At 42.6% G+C, this 8,276-nt stretch overlaps 1 pseudogene; it reads right to left on the bottom strand.

Moving 5' to 3' along the window:
- Positions 1 to 712: 712 nt before the first annotated feature.
- On the bottom strand, positions 713 to 1,258 carry LOC124976345 (ADP-ribosylation factor-like protein 2-binding protein; annotated as a pseudogene).
- Between the last annotated feature and the right edge of the window lie 7,018 nt (positions 1,259 to 8,276).

The raw sequence follows: 8,276 nt of genomic DNA, 5'->3' as shown, positions 1-8,276 counted from the left end.
CCTCAATAAAAAACCCAACCAACTGGCCTACACAGAAAGGGTTTTAAGGAAACGTGCACAAACACCTGATGTGCTGTGACAGCGGGTAGCTCCAGCCTGTTTCCAGCACACAGCAGACATTCATCGGTGCTGGTAAAACAGGTGCACCATGATGTGAAAAGCATTTTTACCTTCATGGCACTAATGACTAAAAAGCACATAGCATATAATACTTCGATCTTTAGGTGGATAATCATGGAAGTTCCAAGATCATATCCATTAAGTTTGCCTGAGTATTCATCTATAAAAAATATTTTTTCAAAAATAATGCTTGAAAGAGACTTCTAGAAACAGTGGGACTACATCAGGATCAGCAGAAGACATAGTGTTACAAGGACACATAGCTTTTTGAGGGCGAAGGACTGAAACTCTGACCCATGTAAAAAAGAATGGTGAGTGCACAAAGGACTCATGCAAAGCCTGCTGGGAAGAAGAGGGTTCATGGTGGTAGTTTTACATACCAACATGTATGGGGAAAGGCCCCCAGGTGGAATGACTGACTCAAGCACCCGAGAGGTGACTGGTTGGGGAGGGGAAGAACACTAATACGAGATGGCACGGCAGGAGAAATGGGTCCAAATGTCAAATGTTGTTTCTGACCTACCAATACTTAACACAAACCAAGGACTGCAGAACAGAGTCTTTCCAAGATGGACTCTTCTCTGGTCATTAGCTAAAGTCTCTCTGAGTATATTAGACCGTTGACATCTAGAATGATCCTGTTCATTGCCTGGAGTGGGACCTGGTGCCTCAGGTTATTATGGGAAGCTGGCATAGAAGATGATTGCATAATGATGTCACCACTAAGCCACGGCTTGAGTCCAGTCCCTGGCCTTCCTCTTCTGCTCTATAGTCCAGAAACATTTCTTTAAAAGCCAGAAAATCTGTAAATGTAAGCAGCATGTCCAAAACGTCACCAGCCACTTCATCTTTATGGTGCTGTAATGTAGTTGTGAAATCCGCCATGTTCAATCCAGGAATCCGCTCCAGCAGCTGTTCTTCAATATATTTTTCCACCAGAGAAATCTATTCATTAAGAAATGGGCGTATAGATGAGTTTATTCTCTTCTGTGTCTTCAAACGCCTGGTAATACTTGTCCATGAAATTTCTTTGTAATAACTGGAACTTATCATCCATGATAATGTCCTCTAAATATCCAACCACAGCATCAAATTCTGCATCCGATGCAGAGGAGAAGGACAGCGCTAAGCTCTCTTCCTCCAGGCCTCAGTTGCCTCGGCGCCGCATCCACCTGCGCCGGGGAGAGGGGCCCGTTGGCTTCCTATGTGGTCCTCAGCCCTGGTCCAGCCTCCGTCCTGCTGCGCGGAGCCCACACCCAGTCGCGGGGCAGGCCTTGCCACCCAGGCCGCAGGCTGCTCACGGCCCAGACGGCTCAGCGCCTACTCGTGAGGCTGGGTCTCAGGCTCCTTAGCCTCACCCCTAGTTTTTTGAGGAATATCCATATTGTTTTCCTGAGTGGTTATACTAGTCTACAGTCCCACCAACAATGTAAAGGTGTTCCTTTGTCCCCACAACCTCACCAGCATTTATTATTTGTATTCTGGATCATCGCCATTCTGAATAGTCAACTCTTAATAGAAATAATAGCTTAATAGGAACTTTTCTAAAATAATTATCTTGGACTTCTGATGCAAAAAAAAGTCCTCTTCCTCTCTCCCTCTCCTCCTCAGTTTCCTGAAATCAATCAAAACAAATAAAAGTAAAATAAGTCACTAAGACCAGGAAACAGTCACAATCTCAAATCACTAGATATGAGAAGTAGCTGTCAAATGCAGTGATATTTGAACCTGAGAGAGAGAAAGATGCCTGGAACAGTTGTAGAAGGTTCAGACTTAAAGTTTGGTCATGAATGGTTGTATTAATTTATTTTATGTTGCTATGACAAAATACTTGAGACTGGGTACTTTATAAAGTAGAGTTTATTTGATTCATGATTTTGGTGGCTGAAAGTTCCAAACAGCATGGTGCTGGTGTCCTGGTGAGGGCCTGCTGGCTGTGTTACAACATGGTGAAGAGAAAACTTGCCATGTGTAGAAGGGACGCATGTCAAGCAAGGAGGCAGGAGATATTCAAGGGAGGTATCATGCTCCTTTATAAAAATCCACTCTCAAGACATTTCCTGAGAGTGGGAATGTACTCCAAGAGAAAAGCATTATTCCCTCTTGAAGAGCTCATCACCTCCCACTAGGCCCACCTCTTGAAAGCTTGACCACTTAAACAGCACCACACTGGGGGCCAAACTTCATGCACATGAATCTTTGGGAGGCAAACCACATCCAAATCATGGCCCTGGTCAAGCAACAGAGTCTAGAAGGGCAGCATCTGGGGGCCATGCATGAGCAGCAAGGGGGACCCCTGTTCCCTCCCTTGTTTCAGGTGTCAGGACGAGTGGGGTGGGAGGAGATGTGGCAGGTGGAGGGAGGTGGGAGGGGGAAATGGGCTTTGAGACCCTGACCACCGATTCTCAGGACTGCCGAGGAGAAATCACACAGAGAGCGGGCCTGACCCCATGCTCCCTGTGCCCCGGCTGTGCTCCAACTGCTCCCCGTTGGCACGGTTCTTCAGCCAATTAGAGGCCTGGGTGCCATAAGCAGTGACCGCTGGGCCAGGATCAGAGCAAAGTAAAGAAGGAAGGCGTGCCAAGAATGCACTTCAGCACGGCCGAAGCAGAACAGGGCAAACACACAGTTTTCCATAGTCTTAAAAAGAGGAGGGAAAAAAAGGCAGTAAGATTTCAGAAAAGGGTCACAAGGAATTGTAGAAGAGGTTTAATTCAACAAAAGAGATGAAAAGGAGCTGTCAAATCTCAGGAGCTAGGTAGAAGAAGCAGAAAAAACATTGCAGAAACGATCCTTAATTTGAAGATGTGGAAAAGAGAATGAGGTACTGCTGAAAGACACTGGCAAAAGGCCCCAGGAAACGGCCCAGAATAAAATGGAAAAAGAACAAAGAGCTGAGCAGACGCTATTAGGGACGGCCTGAGAGATTGGTACAACAAAGGATATCCATCCCGCAGATAATTGGTGTTCCTGAAGAAAACAGAACAACTTCAAAGCCTTAAAAAAGGAAGTGTTCATGAAACTACAGTCTAAATCCTCAGTGTAAAAAGGTACCTTGCATTTCAGGAAAAAATGAAGCAGAATCATTAGCCCAGACATATACTGGTGAAATTGCTGGGCTTCAGGGAAAGATAAAGTAATGATCCCCCAAAATGATACAACAACAAAAAGACAGAAGTGGGTGATCTACTGGAAGAAGAAACCATGTGATCCTAAGCCTTCCCATGGCACATACTCAGAGAAGACAGTGGTGTAGTGTTTATAAGGAACTTCAACTTGACACAGACCTAAAATCTTGTGATTTAAGTATGAAGGTAACAAGCAGCCATTCTAAATTTGAAGGATGTAAGGGGATGGAGCACCCAGGAGCCATTCTTGAATAAGTTACCCCATGGAAAGCAAGAAGCCCTCAATAAAAGGGAAGATGGTAGGCAAGCATTTCATCTATTAAAATACACAACAGAGCGGATACTTTTACTTTAGGTGGATTGGATCCTGAAAACTACACCCACCAGACTGATTGATTGATTTATACAATTGAAAGATGTGGACATTTCCAGTACCAGAAATGTTTAGGACTCTTCCAACTTCCAAGAACCAGAGTAGAAATAACAATAATCAAAAGTTGCTCTGTGACTCTGTTATCAGAGCAAGGAAGGTTGAAAGCTTGTTAGATTTTCCACCTGGACATGGTGGATACTGGAGGGCTAGGCCTTGCTACTACCAGGATCTTATCTTGACTGAGGGAAATCCAGGATCTCCATCCTCTTCAGCTGCTCTCCCTTGCAAAGTGCATTAACTCTCTCAGGCTGCCATGACAAAGTGCCAAATGGACTGGGTGGCTTAAACAACAGAAAGTATAGTAGATTTGTCACAGTTCCGGAGGCTGGAATTCTGGTATCAAGGTGTTGGTAGGGTTAGCCTCTGAGGCTTGTAGAAGAACTTCTTCCTGTGTCCTCACACAGTCTTCCCTTGACGTGTGAACTTTGGTGGAAACACGTACACATTACAGATGGCATTGGACAAATGCCATCCAATACTAACCTATACTGCTTTAGAAAATTAAATTATATTCTATCCAGAGCTAACATTTTGTCAAGATTAGGTATTTCATAGCTTCAATTGTCTCTTTTAAGAGATATCGATCATTTCCTAGTACCTGCAGGGAAATATGCAGAAGATGCCTGGGGTACATCATTTGATAATGATCAAATCCCAACTCTGCCATCTGGGAGCTGTGTGAGGATGGGCAAATCACATAATCTCTTCCTGCTGAGCCTCAGTTTCTTCATTTATAATTAAATGTGATATTAAGGGATGTGTGTAATGATGTTCGCTGCAGCACTGTGTATGGTTGTGAAATGCTAAGTATAATCCAAATGCCCATCAACAGAGGAATGGGTGAACCAAACGCAGCATCCTTATCTGTGGGAATGCTCCATTACAGGTGGCAACAAATGGAATAGCTCCCTACACGACATCATGAAATGATACTGAAAACATATTGCAGAGTGAAAAGAAAAGTTGCAAAATGTTCCAGTGTGATACCACTTATGACTCACTAAAAATGCACAGAAAGCAGTCTGTATAGCTTATGGGGGAAAATATGTATCATGTATATGTTAAATATACCACAAATATATGTAGTAAAATTGTAAAAGCACAGATTGTATATAAAGTTGTTAAAAAAAAAAGCAGAGTGGGAAGTAGGAATGGGAGGAGTACAGGGGCACTATATGATGTGCTCCTTTTTTCTTTAAAAATCTGAAGTCTCTACCACAAAATATTAGCACTTATTAATTCTCGGTGGCAGGTATGTTTGTTTTGTACCTTTTGTACTTTTCTGTCTGAAAAAATCTCAAAGGAAAGTAAACAGAAGGATGGTTAATAGCTCTTGTCTCACCTCTTAGGGCTGTTGCAAAGTTTCAGTGGTAAAATATTGGTGAAAGTTCTCAGCAAAGTGAAAGCTACCACACAAATATTAGTTTTCTAACCTTATCTGTTCCATTCGCTGTTGATTCTGTTGACTCCTAGAGATGATGACGGTGATGGAGGTGGTCAGTCATGGCGATGGTCAAGGTGATGAAGGTGATATGTGCCACCCCACACACTGCTACATTATTTAATACAGTTCTGGGGCTTCTAGTAAGACTCAATGTGTCAGAGGAAAATAGCATAAATATGTATCTCCAATGGCTCCTAGTAAACACTGATCAAAGTACTGCATTTAGTATAGTAATTAGAGTTTTTTGTAAATATTTGATGAATTATTTTTCTTAGAACCTAAGCAATATGAGAAATGACCACAAGAGGACAGTAGAGAAGCATCAGTAAACCCAACTGCCCCACAAGGTCGAGGCGGGGCAAACAGCTGTCTTCAGGACTTCAGTGTGTCTCTCAGGACTCCGGTTCTGTCACAGTCATGGAATTAGAGAACTGTTGAAAACCATCTGGCTCAACCTCCTCAGCCCAAAATCTTGACTGCAACTTCCCAAGAGATCCTGAGCCAGAACCACCCAGCCGAGGCACCTGAATCCCTGACCCACTGAAACAGCAATAATAAACGTTGTGAACTGCTAACTTTGGAGATGATTTGTTCATCAGCGAAAGATGACTGACACCCTTGGCATACAGTCACTGGTCAATGAATATTAGCTGTATTGGTTATTCAGGTGATGTTAAATTCAAATGAGTTCTTTTTCCAGTTTTTTTTTTTTTAATCTCACTAAGTACAATTATTTCCCCCCATTCATCTCAATTATGATGTAACTTAGGGAAGTGATATTATTCATTCATTCATTCACTAACTCTTCTATTCTTTAAGTGCATGTTCTGATAAAGCCCTAGCTGGAGGCAGGGAGTGGCTGATTGAGTGGGAGGGTGGTGAAGAAGACTTGTTAGAGGAGGGGGTTCCTGGATGAGGCTTGAAAGCCCAGGACAGTGAAGGAAGAGCGCAGCCAATGAAAGGCAGAGTGAGCAAAAGCCTTGAGTGCTCAGGGACACAAGGACTTTGGCAGGGCTGAACCCTGAGAGGAGAGGGTGCGATGGAACCGCTAAGGAGTCTTACCATAATGCAAAGAGGTCACCTTCGTAGGGATCTTGGGACTCCATCCTTTGGAGGATTTTCAGCAGGGAGCACGTGGCAGGGTGTAGGTTTCAGGAGATCACTGGGGTTGCTGTGAGCCAGGCAGATGGAGGAGAGAGACTGCGCTGTGAGTCCTCAGAGCTCTCAAGCTGAGGGGGCTATGGAACAGCAAAGTGAACAGGAATGCATTTATTCCCCGCCCAGTGCCAGGAGGAAAATTCCTGCCTGACTGCATCTCCACACAAGAATTATCCACCTCTTGCAGAGATGAGTAACCCTGAGGAGCACACCCTGTACACCTGTGGGTCTCGACCAAGAGGATTTTTGCCTCTCAGGGTGCATTTGGCCATATCTGGAGACATTTTTGGTCGTCACAACTGAGGACGAGAAGGCATTCGTGGTAGAGTCCAGACAATCTGCTAAACATGCTACAGTGCACAGGACAGGCCCCCAACAAAGAAGTCTCCAACTGAAATCATCCATAGAGCCTAGGTAGAGAATCCCTAGTTTGTTCAAAGACATAACAAAGTATAAAGGAGGAAAGAATAGGAAACAAACACATTAAAGAAACAGAATACTTTCCAAAAAATATTGGCATGGAGCAGATGACAATTATAATAAAATTTGTCATTAAAAAGTTAAAAAATTAAATAATTGCCTTAAAAAATGGAAGACTGGTACAGAGATAAAAGTTATAAAAAGATAAAAAGGATGAGCAGAGTGGGGCACAGCGGTGCACACCTGTAAGCCCAGAGACTCGAGAGGCTAAGGCAGAAGGATGGCAAGTTGAAGGTCAGCCTCAGCAACTTAGCAAGGCCCTCAGCAACTTAGTGAGATCCTGTCTCAAAATAAAAACATAATAAGGATTGGGGATGTAGCTCAGTGGCAAAGTTCCCCTGGGTTTAGGTTCAATCCTCCATACTCCCCTGAACCCCATAAAAAGGACACATCTGACATAGAGATAAAGGGAAATGAACTAAATTCATCCATTAGAAAGCAAAAGTTTGGGTGACAAAAACAAATTTTATGTTGCATACAACATACATCAAATTTGCAAGCAAGAAGCACCATTAAAACAGTTATTGAGCAAGCAAGTTTGAAAACAGAAGTGTGATAAAGGGGTACCAAATGAGCAGAAAGATAAGGAAAATCTCCTGTTTTATTTTCTAGTAACTGTCTTAATCATACCCCAACTCAGTGCATCTGAAATTGTGCTGACAGCCCCACTAGGCATGGACCACAGGACTGGAGCTGGTCAGTTTGTGTTTTGGAAAATGGCCATGAGCACATGACAGGTAAGCTCAGAGGCTTGAAGGCTTATCAGGGAACAAAGCATGCTTCAAATGCTGACACTCCATGATGCCTTCTGGAGAGCCCAGCAATGCTAGGAGTCAGGTCCAGGGCCGGGCAGAGCCAAGGGTCTGTGTCACAGAATTGTGGGTCAAGTGGGGGTTTGTTTCAGATGCACCAAAGCTGGGGAATGCCTAAAACATTTGTTAATGTGCTGCATTCCTTTTAAGAATTGTTTTTTTTTTTCTGCACATATGCCCCTAAATGAAAATAGAAGTAATAATTTTAAAAGACATGAAATAATTTTTATTTGTAGCTCAGACAATTCTCAATGTGGAAAACCCAAGGTAATTAACTAAAAATCTGTTAGAACTGTAACAGGAGTACAGTAAGACTGGTTAAAAATACAGACAAAAATCAATATGTGTTTTTTCAAACCAACAATAGCTAGTTGGAAAATTTAATGGGAAAAAGAGTCCCAAAGACTATGATAATAAAATTACTACCCTAGGGAAAAGTATGTATATTTTACCACATATTTTAAATGTGCAGGGATTTTATGAAGAAAGCAACCTTCCTGAGAGCCAAAGAGAAGGCTATAAAACATTATTCACAATATAGTCCCATTTGGGGATAATAATACACACATACAGAATTCTGAAAGATAATCACCAAAATGCAACCACAACTTTTTGTTTTGTTTTGTTTTTCCTGAATTACAGGTCAAGGGTGACTCTTAGATTTTGTTTTGCTTTCTGCTTGTCTTTATTTCTACTTAAAA

The sequence above is a fragment of the Sciurus carolinensis genome, chromosome 2, assembly GCF_902686445.1.
Source record: "Sciurus carolinensis chromosome 2, mSciCar1.2, whole genome shotgun sequence".
Lineage (NCBI taxonomy): Eukaryota > Metazoa > Chordata > Mammalia > Rodentia > Sciuridae > Sciurus > Sciurus carolinensis.
Note: the sequence above shows the minus strand (reverse complement) of the source record. Positions and strands in the feature narration are given on the sequence as shown.